At 37.3% G+C, this 26,074-nt stretch overlaps 1 long non-coding RNA gene across 4 annotated transcripts in view; it reads left to right on the top strand.

Moving 5' to 3' along the window:
* Positions 1–7,120: 7,120 nt before the first annotated feature.
* Positions 7,121–26,074, top strand: part of LOC110598061 (uncharacterized) — a 95,529-nt gene continuing 76,575 nt past the window's right edge. For 2 of the 4 annotated variants that reach the window (XR_013440399.1, XR_013440400.1), the window contains exons 1-4: positions 7,121–7,249; positions 20,036–20,208; positions 22,764–22,917; positions 24,604–24,703. This is a non-coding gene — a long non-coding RNA (uncharacterized LOC110598061). Of the gene's footprint in view, positions 7,250–20,035; positions 20,209–21,782; positions 22,161–22,763; positions 22,918–24,603; positions 24,704–26,074 lie in introns of those variants that run through there. The other 2 variants (XR_013440401.1, XR_013440402.1) reach the window with 2 other exon arrangements.

The raw sequence follows: 26,074 nt of genomic DNA on the forward strand, positions 1-26,074 counted from the left end.
AAGGCTTTTCCTGGGCTTTTTAGAACAGCTGATTTGTACCTACTAAGGCAAGTGCCAGACCCGTGCTTTCAGATTTTTGTAGAGCCAAGTGTGTTTTTGATTCCACCTTGGAGTCGCCAGACTTTCATGAGTCTTTACTTAGTCCTAGCCTGAGCCATGTTTAGATCAGGACATTTGATGGAAAATATCTTTAGCGTTAGAAAGGGTTCCTGTCTTTCCTCTTTAATCTGCAATTCTCTCATTAGTCAACTGGGGTCTGCTTATGATACAATCCTTGTGGTGCAGTTAACTGAGATTTGGAAGCTGTGACTATTGCAGGGGAAATTTCACAATTCCACCTAAAAACAGTCAATAGCATCATCTGGCTCCCAAACTCCTTTATTTTTATTCTTTTTTAAATTGTTTTAAAAGAGAGAGAGAGAATTTTAACATTTATCTTTTTAGTTATCGGCAGACACAACATCTTTGTTTGTATGTGATGCTGAGGATTGAACCCGGGCCGCACACATGCCAGGCGAGCCTACTACCGCTTGAGCCGCATCCCCAGCCCCGCAAACTCCTTTAAAGGGAAAGTTGCATAGCTATGATTTTTGTACTGTGCAATAATGATGTTTGTGGGGGTTTGGAGCTGGCAGGGGGCATTTGCTTTATTCTTTATTGATTGAAAAGTTGACAGGTAAATAAAATTTCTAGAAGAAACATTCTTCTTTTTAAAGAAAATTTTATAATAATTAGACATGCCCTGGGATTTATTGGCAGAACAATTAAAAACTTAAGATTTGTATGTTAATCTCTGTGGGAATTTGGTATTTTGGAGATGATTTCCTAGATTTAAACATCAGGGGATGATTTTAAAAATTACTTCTGTGTCCTAATTTTTAACTGAACTGTATCTAGAGATAACATGAGTTGTTCTCCCCTTTTATTAGGACATTTCAACCTGCTATTGAGTCATTCTTACTATTTGTTAAGACACAGACAATCAAGGCAATTCAGGTCTTTTGGACATGCTATTTTTAGAATCCATTTACCTACAATTGAGGTGGCATGACATCTGTTTTTCAAATAATGGAATAACATGAAGCTTTATCAATAATGCTACTTTTCAGGGAAGACATGTCTTGGAATAGAAAAAAAAATGCATTCTGTGAGTTTTCCAATTTTAATAACAACTTTGAATTTAATGACAAGTTTAAATTAAGTTTATGCTTAATTCTACTCTCTGAGTTATTCATTACCATGCAGCCTAGACACACAATTAAACTCCTGTGAATAACACATATTCCAACTTGCACATCAATGAATGACTTTGGCAAGTCTTTCACCCTGCTCTGAACTCAGGGTACCTAATCTTTCTGATAAGGGATTAGACAAGATTCTCAGTTATGGCGGCACATCCAAAGTAGACCTGGTTTCTGTCCCTCTAGGTCAGCTCCAGCGTCTCTATCTACAAGGTAATTCCCTTGTGCAGTGAAGGTTGACAACTACCCAACTAGATAATGTTAGCCTGCTAGCACTGCTATTTTAAGATGTGATAATTTTTCTTATATCATAGTAGGTCATCCATCTTTATTACTGGAGATGGAATTGGCATGGTTGTGCCATAATGGTGAGATTTTTGAAGTGAGGATTGGAAGTTTGTCCTGCTTTCTGTGTGAGAGCCCCTCCAAGGCTGTGTGTGGATGTGGGAGAAGGGGCCAAAGCAGGAGAAAAGTAGCACAGAAGGGAAAGCAGACTGGAGAGGATACCATCCACTATTCAGGAGACTGGGGTAACAATCACTAAAACAAAGTGGCAGGATCAGTACTGAAGGGTCAGCGTTTCAGATACAATGACATTTACTCAGCGGAATCTGAAAATCATAGGATTTCTAAAAAGGAAGAAGCTAAATTGTCCAAGTAAATACAGAGGCATTTTCTTGAATTATGAAAGAACCCAGGCCTATAGAATCGGAGGACGAAATGATGCTGTTGGAAGAAAAATTAAAAGTTCAGCATCTCTGCAACCTGACCTATAGATTTCCAGAAATAAAGTAAGGTCTGAGCCTTTTAGTGACTTCTTCCAGATGTTTCCTCTGCATAAATAATCATATAAAATATTCAGCAACCTATCCATGGATATGTTAATTAAATTAAAGTTACCAGGATCATATTACAATGCTGTTCTGTGACTTTCTTCTTCTTTTTTTTTCTTTCTAATTTTTTGAAAAGATATAAGATATATTCCAAATCACGTCAGTGTCTCTCATTCCTTGAGGGGCTATTTGGTATTTTTGTTGTAAAGACGTTCCATGCCAGTTGTCTCATAATGGACTTTGCAATCATTTTAATTCTTAGTATACATGAAATATTCAGTTGTGAACATACTTGTTCCTAGGTGTTTGATCAATTGTATGGCTATCTCTGGAGAGTAGGTCCAGTGATTTAAAATACTTGGAACAAAAGGATTTACAATGTAAATAAATTTCCAAGTTTTTCTTCCAAACTGTGATATTGCTTTAGAAGGCTGTCAAAGACTAAATGACATTTCTGTTTTGTCAGAACCTAAGGGAATATCCGTGTGTTGGACTTTTTGCCATTTTGATGAAGAAATTGTTATTGTGCAGCCTTAATTTGCATTTCTTTAATTATTAATACAATTTTTCAAAATAAGAAAATTTGAAGAGAGAGTCTCACCTACCCACATCAAGAACAAAAAACTTACATAAGGTTTGTACTTAGATGGTAATGAAAAGAAACAACTGAAAGGATATATTGGAGGAATTTAGACAGAACGCAGGCATTAATTTGCATTTTCTAATCAGAACTGCATTTATTTTTCTCTTTGTCCTTTGTGGTTCTCCAATTTGAATATTCAGCAGGAGGAGAAGAAGGCAGACTGAATGCTTAGATTTAACAACAATAGTTAAATGTATTCTTTTCTTGTGATTCTGCTCCATCTTTCTAAGGTGGAACATTTCAAGTAGAGCAAATCTTAATTTTGAATTCAGATGGCTCACTGCTGAAATCATTAGGAACACAGTGGAAAACGGGAAACTTCTCAGAATATTTTACCTCTGAAGACAAACGGGGGCACTTCCAAAGAGCATTAGCATGACGTGGATCCATGCATCACTGTCAATCACATTCTGTCCACCTTCCCCCAAGCCTTGTGGACGCCAAGGTGAATGGATGCCCTACATTGAGGATAGCACTCAACATGAACTTCCTGTGCGAGCTGGCCGGCACCATGTTTTTCCAAAATGATCTGTCCGGGCACATTTGTTCTCTCACCAGGCTCTCCTTTTTCCTTTTTCCTGTCCTCCCCTTCTCTTCCCTTCCAAGCCTCTCATCACTCTTCTGGCAGAATCTTTCCTAGCCACAGGGAGCAACCTTCTTCAGCCAGCACAGTCGCACATTTGTCTCCTGGGATGCCCATCAAGGGGCGCATCCTCCATTCACTGTAGCCCCATCCCTTGGTATCCTCATTCCTTTTCTCTCTCCTCCTCCCTGCTCCACCTCAACCAGACTCTTTCCTTTTGTCCTACATTAGTTTATCAAAAATCCGCTCCATTAGTCAACTGTGAAGGTCCAAGCACATGCACTTGGATCAAGCCAAGGCTCTTGGCGCCGCCAAGCAGAGTAGTATGCATGATGAATTATGAAACCCCCTTCTTGACGAGTTTAGAATCTCTGGTTCTGCCAGGGCACTGGACCAATGAATGAGAACATGTGTGACAAATCAGAGAATCTTTCTTGGGAAATGCTTGGGAAGAGAAATCTATAGTGGACTACTGTGACTGACTGAATATCTGATAAAGGTCCCTCTGGGGGTGACCTGAAAATAAGCCAATTCTTATTTCTCTTTTAAATTGAGGGACTTCTTAAGATTTAACTAATGTAGTCAGATTTGATTTCTAAAGCTCCCACAACAAACTCTTTTTATTTTTTTTAATATAGTTTTCTATGGTATCTTTGTGCATGAGTTAAATATCTATTGCTGCCATTAGCACAAATATGCATTTGATGAATAGGATTAATGTTTTCATGTAGTTTAGACAGCAAACAGCATATTTCTTGCAAGCCTCTCTGTCTCTGGGGGTTGGCTGTGCAGGACTTACTGTTCTGCTTCAAAAGGGGTTTCCATTTGGACCTCATCCTACTCATTTTTTGTGTGTCTTGTAACATGTATAGCGAGACGTGCTTATAGGTGCACGAGAAGGATCTGAACATAATTATATTCTGGCCATGCTCTGAGCCACATCTGACAACCTCACCAACAATTCTATTTTTAAAAAAAACAGGTTGTAGACAGATGACTCACTGTCTTGTGTCATGCACTGAAGAGTTGATAATTAGGGAGCCCCACCATTAGAGTTAGGTAAACTTTAGTTACTATCACAGACTGCCTAGGAATACTATCAGTATTTATTATGAAGGTCTTGCCATCCTCAAAGATTTTTTTTTCCAACTCTAGGAGGAAAATCATTTTTAAGTACTACTAAGTCTCTACCACCTTGTAGTTTCTGTTTGATTACAGTGAGGGGAAGCTTGCAGAGATTCTGTGGACTGAAATAGCTGGAAATGATAAGAATGGAGGGGAAATTTAGGAACAATTAGGATTAAAATCGTACAAAAATAGTAGGGAATCTTGGTCCAGGATTTCTACAAGTGGTGAGTTTATCCAGGTTTTCTCCCTCTCATTCTCTTGTTATCACAAGACTGAGAACCTGGGTTGGTTGACCAGTCACATTCAGCATGCGATATACATACTCACTCACAGGAACACTGCTCTCATTTCTCAACACTCATGAATTATTCAACTGGGTTCTTTTCTCCGTGCGCTACGTACAGATTCTCCTTCTTAAAATCATAAAGGAGGAGAGACCTTTCTCTTCTTTTCCTTTTACCTTCCTTTCTAGATGATAATTACTAGAAACAGTTGAATGCTGATTAAAGTCTCTTTTAATTAGCTTGAGACAGATATCTCACAAGAGGGATCGCCTCTTCGTGACACTTAAAGTCCATTGTCTGCTTCGTCCCTACCCAATGCTGTGTCCACACTGGGATAAAAATTACTACAAGTCTACAGAACCACTTGTATTTGTTACTTTCTCCATTCAGGGAGAGGATGATTTTACTTCTTTTGACTTTAATCACAGACTATTTCAATTTAAACTTAAATATTGATGCTGTTTTTGACCTGGTAATCTTGGATTAACACTTTATCCTGTGGTTATTAGTTTATGATAATAGTTTATCTGTCCCCTTAAACATATATGGAAGAAAAAAGTAGAACAGCAACATTTCAGCAAAACCAGAAAAAATTATAAGATTTTGAGGCTAAGTGTTCTATGGGTTTTTTTCCTGCTATATCCTTAGAGCATGGTACCCTATAAGTGTTCTCCCAAGTATCTGTCAAATGAACTGGGAGATGATAAATACTGAGACAACTTGTTCCTTCTTGTCTCTTCTTTATCATCAATCAAGTCTAACTTTTTCTGTAATGGCCAGATAGTAAACATTTTATGTTTTGTGGGTTATACAGTTTCTGTTACAATTCTTTGACTCTGCCAGCATGATAGCAGCTGTAGACAAATATATCTGTAAAAATAAATTTGAGTCTGTTGCAATAAAACTTTATTTATAAAAAGAGGTGACAGGCTGGATTTGGCCTATAGGTGAAAGTTTGCTGACATCTGTCATAGACCCATGTCTCCCTACAAAATGTGAATGTGATGTTTATCTGAATTAACTTCTGAATGGCATGGTGGAGGGATGAGCAGAGGGATCAGTAGTAACAAATATAGACCTTCACTCTCCATACTCCTGCTCATTAACATCCCGGTGGAAAATATGCATAGCTTCTTTTTTAATCCAAAAGTTTGTGAACAATCTCAGGGAAGCTTCAGTGTCATTCCAGTGTCAGCTATTGCCAATTGCAAATAGCATCAGGAGAAAATTAATGATGTTCAGGTTTTTTGATTGTTTATCAAAAATTAAGTGGAAATCACAAGTAGGGGATATTCTCCAAGAAAGCATCTTCCTGGGTTCCATTTTCCAGAGAGACAGTCCCTCAGGGGAATGGGTTTATGATTCACAGGGTAGCTCCCCTAGGGGTTAAAGAGTGAGTTTGAACATTACCCTGGGGCCATTGGGGTTCCAAATAAGAAATTTCAAGACACAAAATGTGAGAACCGCATGAAACCTCTGGAATCAAAAGGAGGTGAATGATGAGTCTGTCGTTCTGATTAGAATTTAAATCCAGGGACAGTTTCTCTCTCAATATGGACTAAACACACTGTACAGAGGTCACCTACTGTCCACCCTTAAGTGTAAGAGCAAAGGCAGAGGAGTTTCCAGAGCTGGTAGAAAGCATCCTGCAGTCAGGCAAAGGGTTGGTCAGGGAGCACTGGTTGCTGGTAAGATCTCTGAGACTCTGGGTCTCTGAAAGGTTTGCTTGCCTCATGTGTTTTCAGGGATTCACTGGTGTGACCCTTTGGCCAGAAAGAAGAGGAGGTTTCCATGAACATAACTGCTAAATTGTCTAGTTCAGATGCAAATAAACAGCAAAGGCAGAAGCAGCACATAAACACAGAGAGGTTATTCTTGATGGAAAAATATGTATTTGGTATTTCTAACCTTTTTTTTTGTTTGTTTCTTTTCCCTTTCACTGAATTCCTTTCTTTTACCTCTTTTAAATTTTTACCTGTTCAGTCATAGAATATTTTCCTGTTTCATAAAGTGTCTCTTTCCTTTCATAGTGCAAAAGGATCTTTTAAACATATATTATGCTTGTTTTTCATATATAATTTTTTCTATTCTTTGACTCACTCTCTCTTATCTCCCAGACTATTTATCCCTTTCTCAAGTGCTAGTCATCCTTCATGATTCAGCCCAGCTATCACTTCCTCCTCCAGAGAGTCCTGCCCTACTTTGTGAGCCTCCCCAGGCGTAGAGATTGTACATATGTGCCTATCATTGCCTTCATGAAATCATATGATGGTTATCTATTAGTTAGTTCTTTGTATTGAATCATCCTTGACACCCCACCTAAGCCCTGTGCCTTTTATGTCTTTAGTCGTTAGTAGAATGAATAGGATTTGGCACTAAGGCTCATGGAGGTCAAACATGATCACAGATAGAGAGGTAAGAAGTGACAGATGGAGGATTCCAGCCTGAGTGCACCCCAGCTCCCTAAACCACTGCCTGTTCAGATCAACCTACTTTCATACTTTAGTAATGCCTGGCCATCTGCAGCAGACAGTTAGGTAAGAACAATATTCAGCCCTTTCTCCTGGGGGTTTCAGCTTTTTCCCTATTTTCATGTTCCCAGCCAAAGTAACCATCTGGTTCCTCAAAGTCAATCCCCCATTGGAGCCCAGGAACGTCCCTGGGTGCTTCTTAGACTCTGCTAGTTTCTTGCACAGATTTCTCTTGTGGGGATTATCTCTTCTCTCTATCCCTCCCCTGACATTCTAACTCCAAATGTCAAAATCTTCTGTAGAGCTCCTTCTACAAAACTCCAGAAACTATAGCTGCTCTGTTCAGGCCTCTCTCTCTCTCTCTCTCTCTCTAATAGAATTTTTTTTTTAAAAAACTTTTAGTTGTAAATGGTTCTTTTATTTTATTGATTTATATGCGGTGCTGAGGATTGAACCCAGGCTCTACCACTGAGCTACAACTCCAGCCCCAGGCCTCTTTTTAATCGCATAAAGCTGTTAATACAGGATACATAGAAATGATCTTCGGGTTGACTGATAGTCACATAGGCACTGCTGTTTTTTCCAGCATTAGGAGAACCTATGTAACTACCCATACTTGTGATATTCTGGTTTTCCTAGTATTATTCAGGAAAATAGATTCATGGTTCACTTTAAACACACACACACACACACACATACACCCCTCTGGGGCCACTCACCCCATAAGACATCTTCTATTTCAGTGTTAGACTTGCTTGAGAAAGAAGCAAGCGGATACTGATGTCATCAGCATGCATTAAGCCAGCTCTGTCTAGTGGAATTTTCTGTCATGATGTTAATATTCTATATTCATGGTGTCCAATATAATAGTCACCATCCCCTTGTGGTTGTAGAGCCCTTGAAATGTGGTTAGTGTGGCTGAGGAACTGCCATTTTTATTCCATCCCATGTATTGAGGTTAGTTTAAACTTAAGTAGCCCCACATGGCTAGTGGCCACTGTACTGGCTTGAAGCTTGAAGCTGCTCCCCTGACTTCAATATGGAGGTTTAGAACAATCTTACTATTGAGTGTTTGAATGGCAACAAATCAACACATACAATTGATTTTGTTTTATTAGAATACCTTTCCATAATTTCCCGCTTGAGGATAACCTTGATAATAACTCTTGAAAAACCTTGTGGAAGGGGAAAAGGACTTATCAATTATATGAAAAGGGATTCTCAAGTATAATCTGTATATTCCATTATTTTTTTTCACAAATCTTCCAAAGTTGTGTTGTATGTATGAAGGCAGATAATTCATACTTTATGTGGAAGCTCACCAGAGGCTTAGACAAGGGTGATTGGGGACAGAGTCTTGAGTTCAGGTAGAAGCACATGGGACCTTGGGTAAATCAATCTCTTCACATTTATGATTTTTCATCTAAATTAGAAATGATAATAATACCTACTCAAACTATCCCACAGGGCGTCTGTGGCTAAATGAGGTAATGTAGAGACAATCACCTTGAAAAATGCTTTGCGGATGATGCTTACTGTTGAAATTGTAATTAATATCATCATTCTGTAATCCTTCCAGGGGGATCCAGTGTGAATAGCAACAACATGGGCAAGGAACCCCTCCTTCCTCACTGTCTGTTATAAAGTAATTTTGAAATACAAAGAAATTGTACTTTCGTGCCTGGTACAGAAAGAGGGATCGATTTCATGTTAATTCACAGAAATATTTGTGGGAGTGTTTTAGTGGACGCTACAGTTCTAAAAGCCAACCTGGATTTGAAAACCAAATTGTAACTTTCATGATTTTCATTTCTGATTAAACTGTCTCAACTGTAAGTTTTCCCAAGAAAATCATATTTCATAAAATTATGGTAAACGTTTCCCTTCATTTCTCATAACTCACCCAGTATCTTGTTTTACGATCTCCTGTGCCCTGGCCAGAGCCTCCAAGGCAAGTGAATGGCCAAATTGGGGAAGTGAAGCGTTGAGTCAAATGGAGAAGATCACCACATTTGGTCAAGTTGATCATGGAAACCATTATCATTCACACTTACAGAAATAATAATAATTTTAGACACAATATTCATTTGTTCTTCTTATTATTATTGCTGTTGCAGTTGGGTGTGTCAATTCATACCCAATGACTGAAAAGTGTTCCCAAATGGGGGGGGGCACATACACCCTTTTCTCATTTTCTCTACATTGCGATTATCTAAGAGAATTTCCAACTTCTTTTACTCCATCCAGAGCACTTTTTAAAAGAAAGAAAACTTATTTCTTATGGTCACCTGCTAAAGTTTTTTAAATTTAAATTTCACACTTCTAGCTACAATGTTTTATTTATATTTTCTAATTTCTGGGCTAAAATATAAACATTCTTTTGTTTGACAAATATATGTAATGGTTTCTAAGCCAGTCTATTTCAGTTTCTATAATGCATATGAAATAATTGAAATGTTGATTTTATTTGTAAGCATTTAGTAATGAAGGTGCTATTTATTCTAAACAACAAATGCGAGAAGGCCTTGGCGATCCAGTCTAGTTTCTGCCAGTTTGAGTTTCTATACTTTAATATTCTTTTCCAAGCCTGGAGTCTAGATGTTTTATGGTTTGTATATGAATATACTTTTAAAATATTATGCCATTCTAAAATATACACCGTGAACATTCATAACCGAAGCCTTTCACGTGGTATAAAAGTCTCTGAAATGTAACGTGAGTGAAAGTTCCAGCATAAATTAATGTCAGCTGGGTTAGATCAAATGTTATATACATTGTGGAGATGTGTTTTAATTGTGAAGATTTGTGTCAGTTGATCTAAGATAGAACATGCTTTTAAGACTGCAGGAGAATGAAACTGAACATTGCGCCTCCTTCTAACTTGACAGAAAATCTCAAAGGGCTGAAACAACTATGAGAGTATAGCTAAACTGTATTCAAAGAAAATATAGCGGCTTTACTTATGTTCAGACATTCCCATAATTATTCCTTGGAAACAAACCTGATGTTTCAAGCCCCTGCATCGACTATTTTTGGAATCGCTACCATATTATGGTTTATTGGAAGCCTTGTGAGTGGCAGACATTGTCATTAGCACAGCATCTCATTTAATTCTCAGCCACCCTTTTGTGATGTGGGCTACGATCTTCAGTTTATGTACTGAGGAAACCGGAGCGCAAAGAGGCTTGATCAAATTAGCAGACAAAATAGTTTTAGCAACCAGAGATGTGGTATGGTTAGATTTTCCATTTTTTTTTTTGATGGTTGAAAGAAATGGAATTTGTGGAAAACAAAACAAAACAAAAACAAAAACAAAAACCCACACAGTACCATGTGGTGCCCTATTCACCATTTAAAGGAAGATTGTGGATAAGGTCTACATTCCCGCTTGCATATCTTCTCTCCTAAGTTCATACTTTCCCTGCAAAGTTTTACTAGTACTCCAAGGTTGAGTCCAAATTCTACCTCTCTCTCATGTCCCAGAATGAATGCTCACTTTTCTTATGTTCCTTTATTGTCTGTATTTCTACCAGAACACCAGCAATAGTGCACTTATTAAATGAAAGGAGATTTATTGACTACCTCTTTGTACTTGGAACAACAGTGATGATGATATCTCTGCTTGAGTGTAGGAACATTTGCCCTCCTCTTTTTTGTGTCTCTCAGGCATGTATCAGAGAGACTTGCTCATAGGTACACCAGGAGGAATCTGAACAGAATTATATTCTGAGGCACATCTAACAACCTCACCAACAATTTCATTTTTAACCAAACAGGTTTGTAGACAGATAACTCACTTAGGATACTGTCTTGTGTCATGTATTGAAGAGTTCATAATTAGGGAGCCCCACCATTAGAGTTAGGTATACTTTAGTTACTATCACAGACTGCCTTGGAATACTGTCAGTATTTATTATGAAGGTTTTGCCATTCTCAAAAGGTTTTTTTTTTTTTTTTTTCAACTTTGGGGGAAAATCATTTTTTAAGTACTACTAAGTCTCTACCACCTTGCAGAGATTTTGTGGACTGAAATGGCAGGAGATGATAAGAATGGAGAAAAAAGGAGCTACAACATCCAAAAGCAATTAAGCCTAATAAGAATTAAAATTATATAAAAATAATAAGGAATCTTGAGGAATTCCTGGATACTGAGAACCCATGATGTGCACAGTTAGCTATAACCTAGCATCATCCTATGTATTCAGTAATTAAAATATTAAGTAATTTAATTTGGGGGAATATCAAGAGAGGCTACTTGTCTATCCATCTAGCCAGACCAGAAAGCCTACTAAGAACCTCAAAGTCATTCCCACAGGTCAGACAACAACCAGGTTCCATGGAAGAACATGTGGAAATTAATAATTAGACTTATATTCATGCATCCTGTTGAAAATAATCATTTATTAAATGCAATTTTTAAAATATAGGCATAAAATTCTAGTATTTATGTAGTCTCAGGCTGACTTCTTGCCGAGAATAGCAAGATGTGTAATTTCGACATTTTCTGAAGTGCAGACCAATGTGGAATTACTCATGCCTATTCTAATTAAGGTAGAAAATCTCACTTGGAAACAAACTGGTAACTAAACTTGGTGATAGATATTGAAATTATTTTGCCAGCTATAAAATTTATAATACTTCTATTTTATATTTATTTTTTAGTTGTAGTTGGACACATATCTTTATTTTATTTATTTATTTATTTATTTATATATGGTGCTAAGGATCGAACCCAGGGCCTTGCACATGCTAGGTGAGCACTCTACTATTGAGCCATAGCCCCAGCCCCTCTAATACTTCTTGACTAAGAATGGTCTTCTGTGTTATTTATTTTTATTTATTAAGCTCAGGCCATAAATAAATAATAAGTTTCAATCTCCTACATTTGAATAGAGCTTATAAATTCTTCAAAATATTTTCACCTCTCAAGGAGAAATTAGTATTTATTTAGAGTGTCAGTTGTGTAGGATTTTTATGTGTCATCTAATTTTATTCACAAAATAACTCTTTCAGATATGGTTCCTCTTATTCTTGTGGCAGAAATTAGAACACAACAAGTATGTTTTGGTGTGCTGGAGGTTAAACCCAGGGCCTAGAGTACACTAGATGAGTGGTCTACCTTAGAGCTACATTACCAGTCCTCAGAAATATTTGGATCTTGTTCAAGTTTTGTACCAGCTAACACCAGAGATGATATTCAAAGTTAAGTTTTTCTGATTTTAAAGGTCTGGCAATTTCCCATTTGAAATCAATAACAAGGAATTGTAGTGATTTTCCCAATGTTGTAATTCATGGTGGATTAGAATCCAGACTTTCCATCTTTTACTATTACCATATGTTCTATTACTCTATGCTTCAGGCATAGATATTAGAAAGTCAAGATTAACTTCTATTGTTTAAAGATTTTCATTTTCTTTTGAAGGTTATATTTGGTTCAAATAGGAAAATATGCCTCCAACAACCACATACCTAACCAGAAATTCTATATAAAGCCTGAAGCAAGTGTCTGAATAATTAACCTATATGATATAAACCCTTTTTCATATGGTCATGCTATGTACAGTAACTGTTATCTTAAGCATCACTTTACCGATCAGGAAGTATGCCTCTGAAAAATCTTTCCCCCTGAAACTCCCTAAGATTGCATAAATGCTATCTTTGGGCTCTTGCAACCTTCTGATAAGAGCTGTCCCTTGGAGTTAAATTGTATTCAGTGAAATTGTCAACTTTCTAAGAAACAGGGACTGTCTTCTTTGCACTTGATTTCCTGAATCTCCAATATTAATGTAAACATTATAATGTACATATTTGAGTAACTTGGTTGGAGAAAGCTTTGGAACACAGCATGCAAATCTATAGTACATTCTCTGGACTAATATCTGTCAAAGCTTCCAAGACAACACTCTTATATAGGTAGGTTTTAATGATTAGCTGTATTCAACCAGAGAGGAATTAAAGCAGCAGATGTCCTTTTCAGAGTCTGCTTCCTTGGATATACATGCCTAGCCCCCGAAGTGTGGTCCTATATATCTACTCCTTAGAATTTAGTAAAATCAGGGAATAATCTATTGAGTTCATTGGGCTAATAGGAATCAAAGTGAAGTAGTAAACAAGTTTGAAAATTTTTGAGTTTCAACTCTTAGATGCAACCGAACACAAACTTTTTTTTTATGTTTTTATTTCAAAAATTTTTTATTGTAAACACCGTGTACTGCCCTTCCTCAGGTCAATGAAACCAGAGACAGAAACTGGAGATGTTTGTTTGTTGAGGCTCAGACCCAGATGGCATTTAGTAGGTTACTGTTGCAATGTTCTAAATGGTACTACAGTGCATGTATGAGTCAGTGTGTCTCTGAAAATACCTCATATCCAGGGACTGGATGGGTCATGCTAAGTAAGCATTAGCAATATCAGATAATTACAAACAAACAAAAAAATCTAATCTCTCAACAATCTCAATATCCAGGCCAAGGAATCTGGGAGGTATTGGCTTACGGGTATTTACAGCTGGGTACCTTCTTAAGCAGCAATTAGCTCTTTGATGGCATGGATCCAACTGAGGAAATGCAGAGTTCAACCTAGAAATGGTCACCTGTTTCTATCCTTTGTGTTTAGGGTCTAGAGTGCCACTTACGAAAAAAATCTTTGTTTCATAAAGTATTTCAATTTACATATTTTCCTATTTGCCTGTTGCCTGTGATAGTAGCTCAAAAATCTTGATGACTCAAACTTTCCAGTGCTAGGAATGTGATTTGAAAAAGTTGTCTATATAATTCAGTCCAGAAACAGTTGATGTTTTATCAAGATGAGATGGCCACATGAGATAAGTGCAAAAATGCAAATATTCTCCTGATGAGGGAAAGAGTTTAATAGAAGCAGGATCAGTTTGACCAAAGCCCTATTCTATAGACCTTTTATAAGGGGGATCTACCAGTCATGTGAATTCTAAAACATTTTTTCCATGGAATAATGGAGTAGTGCCTGAAGTCTGTGCTAGACCAGGGTAAGTTCATTTTGACTAAAATGAAAAATAATAAAAGAATGTCAGAATTTAAAGAAGCCCTCTCAAACAATTAAGACTGCCTTCCTGAGAACTATGTTAAACCCTGATAAAACATTTGTCAGAAATGGGTATCACTTATCTGGCACTTCTAGGACTTGGTATATTTCTGAATAATTTCTCAACTGTGGCTGAGATCTAAATATTGTGTTCATTTTTCAGAAATTAAAATATTAAAGCCTACATTCAAGTGTAAGATACTAAACAGAATATTTTTTAAACTAAGTTTTCAATATATTCCAGAACAGGATTGAAATGTTTCTTTGTTTTCCATTTAAACAGATTTGTGTGTTTAATTTATACTATTCCCCCCAAAAAAGTATAATGGATCATTCTTAAGATTTAGAAAGGATTTTTAAATTTTTTTTCACAAAAAGCATTAGATAAAATTACAGAATAGTCTCTTGACAGCCAATCCAACACTTAGCATCAAACTCAGCATGGTTCTGATTAAACTCTCTTCCATTGGTTTTTTGCATGAGAATATTAATTTTTGAAAGCACATTTTCCCTTCATAATGCTTTATTTAAATGATACAAAAAACAAGAAGTACCCACTGACTTTTGTGAGACTAGTGCTGCACAGTGAGAGGTTTGAAATATATAATTTGCATATTTATATATATATATCTCTATATATCAATCTATCTATCTATCTATCTATAGATATATTTTTTTAAATAGAATATATAGGCTGTGAAAGAAAAGGAAGCAATGAATGGACCCAGGCCTGTGGTGCGTGGTGCTGTGCTTATCTTCAGGGAAGTGTCACGTATTTCATGTCAAACTGGTTAAAGACACTGCTTTAAAATGGCATGTGGTTCATTGGGAATCGTTAATTTCCATACATATATTCCTTTGGTTTTCCCTAAGGGGAAACAAAATATCCATCCTTTTTCAGAACTCCAGGGAATAACATGGGGCCCTGAAGCATGAGGACTCTGTAACCAGCTGAATTATGTCTTGGGCACAGATTTCATTATTCAGTGATAACCTATCTGTCTAGCTCTCTGTGACTAGTAAGTTCTTACCACTGTATAACCGGGTCAGTAGTTTAGTTCTGATTGAAATACATGTTCAATTAGGAGATTTCTCTTTTAGACCTGTAATTAATAGTGATGGTTTACCAAGAGCTTTCAATTTGAGGGCAATTCTTTATTTACATCATCGATGGAATATTTTTTTAAAAAAACATAGTTTTGAGGATGCAATGTTCCCAGGAAACATATCCAAGTAAGTATTTGAAAGGTTTAATGTCAGGATTCCTACGTGGTTTATGAGAACTGCTTTTTTAAATTTCTATAAAATCACATATGAGTGTTAACATTTCAGTGAATAAGATGTTCTATTGTGTAAAACAATGAGTTTCCAGCTTTTATGCTGCAATACATTTCCAGATCAAACCATTTCATTTTTTATTAAGTAACTATAGGAACAATTACTGTAATAGTTGTGGATTGACACCACACCTTTACATGTCTCAGTTTACCCATCTGTACAATGAGGAATGTTGTTATGAAGGTTGACTGAGAAATATGTGTAATTACCAGCCCACACTAGAATAGCAAATCTCATTGATATTACACATTTACATTGCTTAGGACTCTTGTCACTTTGACAGAGCTACACATGGGGTCAAGTGGAACATTTTTTCCCAGGTAATCAAGCCTGCAAAGAAATAAATAACACTGCTCACTGAATGACTCTCCATTAGGAAGGTAAGAAATACAGCTCTGGTGTTCTTGGTGAAATAGTGCTAATGACGAATACACTCTTATTTTCCTCTCTCAGAAAACCTACAATTATACTCTGAGGTCAGTTTGACTTAAATCTAGTTTCTGGTCATCAGGGCGCAGTGTTGAATACTTTAAAAAATTTAGAATTCTGCAAAAGAAGAAAACTTTGAATAAGGCAGTTAAATTCATATAAAACTGTAGCATTGACTATTGTGCTTTCTCATTAAATGATCTTTTGTCCTTGTATCTGATAATAGTACGGAGAAAGGCTTTTTTTTTTTTTTTAAAAAATTGATTGAATAACTCAAAGACAAATGCTTTATATTTTCCTGGGCACATTTAATATTTGGGAAAAACAATTTAAAAGTCAGATTTTTATATTGTAAGTGATTAGATTATTTCTTCTATTTCTTGTATATTTTTTCCTCTGCATATAACATGTTATGTTGGTCAAATACCCCATCCTCTGAATTTTTAAAATGAAATACACACACACACACACACACACACACACACACACATATATATATATATATACATCATATATATTTATATTGTATGTATCTTTATAGATATATAAATGTAAACATATATACATAAAGATACATATATGCATATATATTAAAGAATCATATGGTATCGACCTAGTTGCAGAGTACAGAAATTTTCAGAATGAATTGGCGGAGATACAAAGCTGGTTATGTGGCTGAAGGGAATGCTCATGGCCATCCTAGCTCAGTGGCCAGCAGTTGTTTCTTCTATAGCTCTTGTTCACAATATGCAACATTCAACCAGTTCAGACTCTTTGTAGTCCAACCCCTCATCACAGATAAGCATCAATAGTTAGATGTTTTGTTTTGCTTTCGAAACTTGTCAGGCAAATCTCTAAAGCTTTGTCTCCATTATTTTCTTGTTATTTCTCATTGTATTTGTGTTGGCAGTGTTCAATGGGTTTTAAACAGTATATCCGAAAAGAATTTTTTATAAAACCCCTTTTATTAATCTATGAATCTAGTGGTCGATTATGTCTTGTCTCCTGATTCATATAAACCAGGGATTTGGGCTCAGGCCTGTCTCTAAAGCTCACAGTTATTTCCTCATGTTCCTGCTATTCTTTCTAGAATAACACAAGAAAAATGTAAGCCAAGAAATAAAATCCTCACCTTTGTATGGTTCTGTGTCTTTTCCTCATCCTTCCCCTTCTTTCCCCATTAGGCCTTCCATCTGTTTTTGCAACATATGTATTTTGAGGTTTTCATTCTTGCTTTTGAGGCTTTTCATATCTGGTCTCACATCCTACTCTGGTTAACCCTTCACTGAGTGTTACTCTTCTGGCCATAATTTCCCTTCAGAGAAGAAACCATCAATGTGGATAGCAGGAGAAATGTCACATGTCTGCTATTGTACAGTGTGAACTTCATGTTCACTTGGTTTCCGTGTCATCTTCTGCAAAATGATCTGGGGTTGGTGATCCAATTTTAGAAATCTTTTAAACCCTACTCAAGAAGGTGCTAGAAACTGTATGTCAGACTGGCGTACCTGGATTGGAAGTCTTGTTTTAGTATCTACTATTGCTGTGACATGTTCTATTCTTTCATCTCTTAGAGCCTTACTTTGCTCATCAGCAGCATGGACAGAACAATTTTCCCTTCAGATTAATGTTTTTTAAAATTAAGTGAGAAACACAGACATAACACCAAAAGATGACCTAATACATTCTAAGTGTTCAACAACTACTGGTTGTTACTACTAGGCATTTCCATTGTCTTACATTAGATTTATAAAGTGCTTTCACTTATGATATTTCAATTAATCATAGCAGAAATCCTGATATCAAGATGAATAATGAGGCCCAGAAAAGTTAATTGATTTAATCACAATTAACTGTCAGTAACAAATCAAGAAGTGGAACTCATGTCTCCCCAGTGTTCCTTCAACTAAATAAACAGCAATATATTTAAAATACAATTAGTTTTTTTAAGAGAGAGAGAGAGAGAGAGAGAGAGAGAGAGAGAGAGAATTTTTTAAATATTTATTTTTAGTTTTCGGCGGACACAACATCTTTGTTGGTATGTGGTGCTGAGGATCGAACCTGGGCCGCACGCATGCCAGGCAAGCATGCTACCGCTTGAGCCACATCCCCAGCCCAACAATACAATTAGTTTTTCATATATTTAGTTTTTAGTTGTAGTTGGACACAACACCTTTATTTTAATGTGGTGCTGAGGATTGAACCCAGGGCGCTCTACTGCTGAGCCACAACCCCAGCCCACAATTAATTTTTTTTATGGCTTATATTGCAGATGTTTTGATCTTTATGAGATTTTGTAGGACACTCTACTGATGTAATAGGTTATTATTTTGTGCTCCATGGTTACTAAGAATCATGATGTGTTTACCGAACTACCTAATCTAGGAGCAATGTCCATATTCATATAAAACTGAGTAAACTTGGGTAAAGTCTAAAGTGAAAGCATATTCTACTGTGTTTGTCACCCATACTTTGCAGGTTTTCTGAAGATATAGGTTGGGTAGTGAAATGGTCCCTTGTAAATTTCTTTTGAGGTTTAGTATGCAAATAAAAGCTGTGGATTTATGTGGCACTCCCAGGAAATTCTGCAACTGTAAGATGAACTGAGAGTATGTGTGTGTGTGTGTGTGTGTGTGTGTGTGTGTGTTTGGGTCTAACCATAAGCATACAGAAAGCATCGGCAGTCACCTTTGGAAAGCTACACTAATACGTTACTGTTCAAACACATTAATGAAAATTCCCACCTAAATGTTTACTTGGAGGAAGAGGTTCAATTGCAGGCCTTACTGACTTGGCCTTTTTACTGAAAAAGAAAGAGTGCTTTTTGTGCTTATGAGGGTAAGAATACGGATAAGCTCAGAAAGCTTCTTCTTTCCTTTGCTGTTCCTGTGACATCTCCTGATCCACACCTGGCAATTCTCTATGAGGAGAACTTGCAGAGGAAGAGAGTATAGGGCAGACAATCAGAAGGCAGAAGGAGAGGAAGAGAATTGGAGTGGGAAGTGCATTTGAAAAACTATGAAAATGGGAAGATTCGTTTATTTCTTTTAAAGAATTTCCTTTTTTTTAAGTTGTAGATGGACACAATACCTTTATTTTGTTTATTTATTTTTTTTATGTGGCACTGAGGATCAAACTCGATGCTGCATACATGCTAGGTGAGCATTCTACCACTGAGCCACAACCCCAGCCCCTTATTTATTTTTTTGATGATGATAAAAAGGTACTACTTGGTGGAAATATAATTAAAGATCAGCCAGGACCCAACCAGAGCAGAGCCATCAAAAAATTTTCTGCCTTCATCCTTGGTTAACCAGACTTATTATTTTTGTTTCTCCCATAAAAGGTACTACTAGTTATTGAATGCGTGGTTTATGTCAGATAGAGTTCTAAATACTTCTACTGCATCATTATTTTCTTCTCATAGCAATTGGAATAGTCCTGTGTGGTGGATGTCTTGATTCCTGTTTTATAGATGTCTAGAAAGTTTATATAGTTTTCATAGAGCAGATTGGTTGAATGGTCATGGTTTGAACACATTTCTGCCTTGTTTTGGAACTTGAAATCTTGACCACTGTGCTCATCAGCATCTGTTGGGGATGCGTGTGATGGTTAGGTACCCAGACATTTGATCAACCATCGTTTTAGATATTTCTGTGAAGGGATTTTTAGATGAGGCTGATATTTAATCAGTTAATGTTGAGTAAACAGCTTAACTTTGATCTTTATGAGATGTTCTAGGACGCTCTGTTGATATAGGAGGTGTTATTATTTTGTGCGCCAGGGTTACTAAAAATAATCACGATATATTTACTGAACTACCTAATCTAGGAGCAATGTCCATATTCATTTAAAACTGAATAAACTTGGGTAAAGTCTAAAGTGAAATCATATTCTATATAATGTGCATGGGCCTCATCAGGTCAGTGAAAGGCCTTAACAGAAACTCTGACCTTGCCAGAAAAAGAGGGAATTCCAAGAGCAGACAGCATCCTCACGTGAACACCAACATTGATTCTTCCCTAGGTCTCATCTCCAGCCTGTTGGCCCATCCCACAGATTTTGGACTGGTCAGGCTCCATAATCATGTATACCAATCCCTTGAAGTAAATCTCTGTATGTACGCATATCCTGTTATTTCTCCTTCTCTGAAGAACCCTGACTGATACGGAGCATGTTTTCATTTGCCTTTCATTTGGGTGAGTTAACTAAAGGATGAGGTAGAATGTGTTTGTCTGCTGTTGCTCTGTGGGTCAGGGGATCCAGGTGGGTGTCATTAGCCTCTGAGACCTTTCTCCAGGGTTGGCACAGTGGTTAAGAGCAGGTCGACCTTTTCTTCTCTAAGGCAGTACCTGGACTCACCAGCATACAATGGAGCATGTTATCCTGTATTTATAAATACATTTTAGTTTATCTTGGAAATAAATTCAGAAATTCGCCCACAATTAGTGCATGTGTGATACATAGCTCCTTATAGAAAACTAACATTTTTTAAAAAGTCCATTAGAGGCCAGGTGGATGACAGACTCTTTCCATGTCCAAAATACTGTGTTATCTTTTGCCTCTCACAAACAACTCTAGCAAAACTAATGGTTGCTCCTAATTTTCCAGGTGAGAAAACTGATACTCAAAAGATAGTTGGGAGCATGGGAGGATTAGATTAACTCTAGATAGGGAAAAGGGGTGGAAGGGAAAGGGAGGGGGAAGGGTATTAGTAAGTATGGTGGAATGTGATGGTCATCATTATACAAAGTACATGTATGAAGACTTGAATTGGGAGTCAACATACCTTATATACAAACAGAGATAAGAAAAATTGTGGTATATATATGTATTAAGAATTGTAATGCAAAAAAAGTACACGTTTAATGGCAAAAAATAAAGACAGTTGGTAAGTTGTATTAGGTAAGAAGAAAAGCTTGGATTTCAACCATATCTGTTTGATTTCAGAGTGCATCTTTTGGGCAGCTAAGGTTAGGACCTTCTTTAATACAGTATGTCTTCCTGAAAATAAGCACAATATTTTAAAGTATGAAAATCACATAGAAAATACTCTATTATCAAAGACTAAAAAGTAATATAGCATTCCTAATTAAATTCTGATATTAGAATAATCTTTGATAATGTACTTCCATTACTTCATGCTATTCTTTAATTGTTTTCTTTCAAAGTTGGCCTGATAACTATCTGGTGCTATTTTATTATGATGATTTTACTTCTGCTTAAATAATATTGGATTTACAAAATTTACAATTCACGATAGAATTGTTTTCATTTATTCATAGTCATTCATTTAGTATACATAGGAATAGAATACAATAAAACAAACTCAGCTTTACAAACCAAAATAAGAATTTTTCTAAATCTGAATGGTTAACAAGCAAGTTCTACCACTGGATAATTTTGAGCATTTCTTCATTTATCAGTTAGTGTACAGTGGACGTTAATGTGTAGTGCATGAATATATGTTAGTATTTTCATATGACTACTTGCTTAATGTTGGAGACTAACTTGCAAAAGTCAGAGATCACCATCTTCTTTTTTTTAATGTTGATGGATCTTTATTTTATTCATTTATTTATATGTGGTGATGAGAATTGAACCCAGTACCTCACACATGGTAGGCAAGAGCTCTACCACTGAGCCATAACCCCAGCTTGTCTTCTTTTTATAAAATTTTTTATTTATCCTGCTTCCCAACATAAATTATCTTTCAGACTTTTGGAATTCAGTTTGGTTAGGCTGCAGTTTATTACAAAAGTGGATTAAGAAAAGTTAAAACCAAGGAATGAACATAAGTAAAATTTAGAACATTTTGTAAAATCTCCTCGATAGTTTCCAAGTCACAAGCATATTTTTACCAACTTTGTTTCCCACCATATTGAACTCACCAACTTGAACGGAGACCACCATGGTTGAAAATTCATGAATTTCCATGGTACAGCATTGCCTCTAACTAATATCTCTGGGCCATATTTTCTCTTTGTCCTGGAAATCAGTGTGACTGAGTAAACTGAGGCCTGAAAACCTTTAGGCCACGTTTAGAGCAATCAGACTGTGGTGAACAGACAATTGTGGGATCGGCCTACCCAACACAGAATGGAGAACGTGGGAGCTGTGGCACTTCTGAACGTGGAGATGTTTTGCCAAGGTGCGTGTTGTCACCATTTCAGTGAGTGCCATAGAGACTGGGAAGCGTTGTAAAAACCCATAGTGAGCTGGTACCAAGGGATGAGTTTGTGACCTTTACCCAAGGTGAACAAGGTACTACCAAAGAGAGACCATAAAAGATTCAAATGTGAACCAAAGGGACATTACAACCTAGAACAAACAGGATAAGCTTCTCCATAGCCTTGGTTTATTTCCAGTAAGCCCTTTCTTTCCTCTCCTACCCAACTAACATGTTCAATTCAAAATAAAGAGCTCAATATAAACCCCTACATTGATCCAGTGATCTGATTATTATTTTTGCCTATTAGAGGAAATGGATACAGTTCCAAAACAGTGCATCCAAGTCAAACATAACCATGGCTTTATATCCACAACATTTTGTAATCTCAGGAAATCAACCAGAACAAAATGTCTAATTTGTGTAAAGTTCAAGTGGACTTTAATATTACAGACACTCTGTGGCATTCCCTGCAAGTCAATTTGAAGAATGCAAATGAAATAGATGAGATTTCTTCAAAGAGAAGAGTGTTTAATTGATATAAATGATTTGGTGTGTTGAATTACCATTTGTTCTGTGGCTTAGCTTCTCAGCATGTTGGGGGAATGAGCCTGGTCCCCATTTGGTGGAATACTGCAGAACTGATATGCACATCTTTCTGCTAAAAAACAGCAGACGTCTTTTGGATGATGGAAAGAGGCATATCCGCTTTGATACAGTTCTTCAAGGGAGAACTTGGGTGAGTGAAAGGCTACAGGATGTGGGTGTCTGGCTCACAGGGAGAGGCGGCCTCATCAGGCACGCGTTGACATCAGTGACAGCAGGGACATTTTCCTTGGGTTTCACATGAAGCGTAACTGAGCCTACTGCTGTGAGTCTCACGGCACAGGGCATCAAGCAAGGCTTTGTGCTGTGGCATCTCTTGTGGCCCTGCCATCCACAGGACCTTACAGGGAATCTGTGTTGTCAACCAGCCTTTCCCCTTTGTGACCTGCCCTGTCATCTAGCTGTTTTCACTGTCATGCCAAGACTTGGTTCACAAGGAGCTATAGTTTGCTGGGAAAGGCGAGCTCATGGCCAGCTACCTGAAAGACAGGCACTGCCCTTACTTCCCTCTCTTGTTCCAACCTCCTCAAGGTAAGTGCAAGGTACTGTCCCTAAAACATGGTAGGGCTGGTGGTGATGGAGGCATGCACCTTCCTAGGGCCACCATGACCCACCACATAGACTTCATGTGACACAGGTCACAGTTATATGAGGCCCTGAAGCTAATTAAATTAATTCCAGAAACACTTTAATGCAAAATATTAAGTGTTTGTTGAGCTCACATGATGGTTATGAGAAACAGTTCTTTGAGGCTGTGGAGTGGAGGAAACACCTTGTCATTAGCTGTGAATTGGAAGACACTTAGCTTCTAGAGGTCACCCACTTGTCCTTGCTACCTGATCCCTCCATAGGTTATATCACAGCCTGTTAGTTTGCTTTATATCTGAGGCCAATAGAAGCACATCCCTCTGGTATTTTACCTTCTCTGGAAGCAATCGCCTGATTAGCCAGGCCTACCAAGAAGAATCTCTCTTTTGATTAACTCAAAGTCAAGTGATCAGTAACCAGAGAGGTTCTCTCACAGGCACTGTCTCTGCCCACCTTCAAGAGAAAGGTATTATGGCAGGCTGGTTGTTATGCTTTGGATATGAGCTTCTTTTCTGCCATATTCTTCTGCCAGGATATTCTGCCTCATTTGCACTCACTCGGCCCACCGTGGACTAAAAGCCTGGCACTAAATTTCTTAAACCATGAACCAAAATAAACTTTCATTCCTCTAGGTTGTTCTTATCAGGTATTTGTGTCACAGTGATGAAGTGTTAACTAAAACACAGGTATACAGGAAATCAGAATCCTGGGGGCGATCTTGAGATTCTTCCTACTGCAGTAGTCCTAGAAAAAGTTGAAAGGCATCCAAAACTCAAATTTTCTGTAGATTTTTCCACTTATCTACCCAGTTTGGGTCCCTATTGATACAATTTAAAAAATAAATCTTTTAATGGGATAATGACCTTCATAGAGATGATCATCCTTCAGGGCCTGTGGTGGATAGGAATTCTGAAGAACCCAATTCTGGGGATGTACAAGTTCATTTATGAAATGGTAGAACATTTGCATATAACCTACACATATCCTCCTTTGTGCTTTAAATTATTGGTAGCTTACTTTTAGTACCTAACACAATGTAAATGCTATGTAAGTAGTTGCTGTACTGAATTATTCAGAGAACTGTTTAAGGACCAGAAAAAAGCCTGTATGTGTTTAGTGCAGATGCAATATTTTAAAATATTTTCAATCCATGGATGGCTAAATCATGAAAGCAGAACTCACATAAGGAGGGCTTGCTGTGTGTCTAAAAATGGTCCTCACACTGCTTTAGGGGTACAGCTTCGGTGTAAAGGATCTTGCCAGCCACCCTCAGGAGGCCACAATTGTTCTCTAGGACAGAGCATGGAAACATGTGTCAAATCTCCCAGAAGGTAAGAAATACAATGGGATTTGCTTTTTGTCCTGGGCCCAGGTGATGCACAATCTGGCCTCAAACCAACTACTCATTTGTATTTTAATTATCCTAAACAAATGACTTACAATTAAATAACTTCATTTAAAAAGTTTTTACTATGGAACAATCCAAACTCATGGAAGTACACAGACCTGTGCTCTGTCTCCTCATGTACTTAGCTGTCACCCAACTTCAGGAGCTAGCACCCTTCACTCATGCTTTTCCCCCTAAACCACCTCTCTCCTGGTCTCCTCCCATTTATGACTACTTCTTTATTTAGTTCTTTTGGGGGAAAAATTTATACACACTAAAATGCTAAAATTGATCTTAACTCGAATCTTGGCTAATGCATATACCCCATAACCCATGCCTCATTAAAATATAGAATATATTTTGTCACCTCAGAACCAATAACAACAACAAAGTCTGTTCCGTGTCTGTCCCTCCCATCTCTCTTCCCAATTTCTTTTTTTTAATTATTAGTTGTTCAAAACATTACATAGTTCTTGACATATCATATTTCATACATTTGATTCAAGTGGGTTATGAACTCCCATTTTTACCCCGTATACAGATTGCAGAATCACATCGGTTACACATACATGTTTTTTACATATTGCCATACTAGTGTCTGTTGTATTCTGCTGCCTTTCCTATCCTCTGCTATCCCCCCTCCCCTCCCCTCCCCTCCCCTCTTCTCTCTCTACCCCATCTACTGTAATTCATTTCTCCCCCTTGTTTTTTTTTCCCTACCCCTCACTTCCTCTTGTAGGTAATTTTGTATAACCCTGAGGGTCTCCTTCCATTTCCATGCAATTTCCCATCTCTCTCCCTTTTCCTCCCACCTCTCATCCCTGTTTAATGTTAATCTTCTTCTCATGCTCTTCCTCCCTACTCTGTTCTTAGTTACTCTCCTTATATCAAAGAAGACATTTGGCATTTGTTTTTTAGGGATTGGCTAACTTCACTTAGCATAATCTGCTCTAATGCCATCCATTTCCCTCCAAATGTCATGATTTTGTCATTTTTTAGTGCTAAGTAATACTCCATTGTGTATAAATGCCACATTTTTTTTATCCATTCATCTATTGAAGGGCATCTAAGTTGGTTCCACAGTCTAGCTATTGTGAATTGTGCTGCTATGAACATTGATGTAGCTGTATCCCTATAATATGCTCTTTTAAGGTCTTTGGGGAATAATCTGAGAAGGGGAATAGCTGGGTCAAATGGTGGTTCCATTCCCAGTTTTCCGAGGAATCTCCATACTGCTTTCCAAATTGGCTGCACCAATTTGCAGTCCCACCAACAATGTACAAGTGTACCCTTTCCCCACATCCTCGCCAGCACT

Source organism: Ictidomys tridecemlineatus, chromosome 6 (genome assembly GCF_052094955.1).
Source record: "Ictidomys tridecemlineatus isolate mIctTri1 chromosome 6, mIctTri1.hap1, whole genome shotgun sequence".
NCBI classification, from domain to species: domain Eukaryota; kingdom Metazoa; phylum Chordata; class Mammalia; order Rodentia; family Sciuridae; genus Ictidomys; species Ictidomys tridecemlineatus.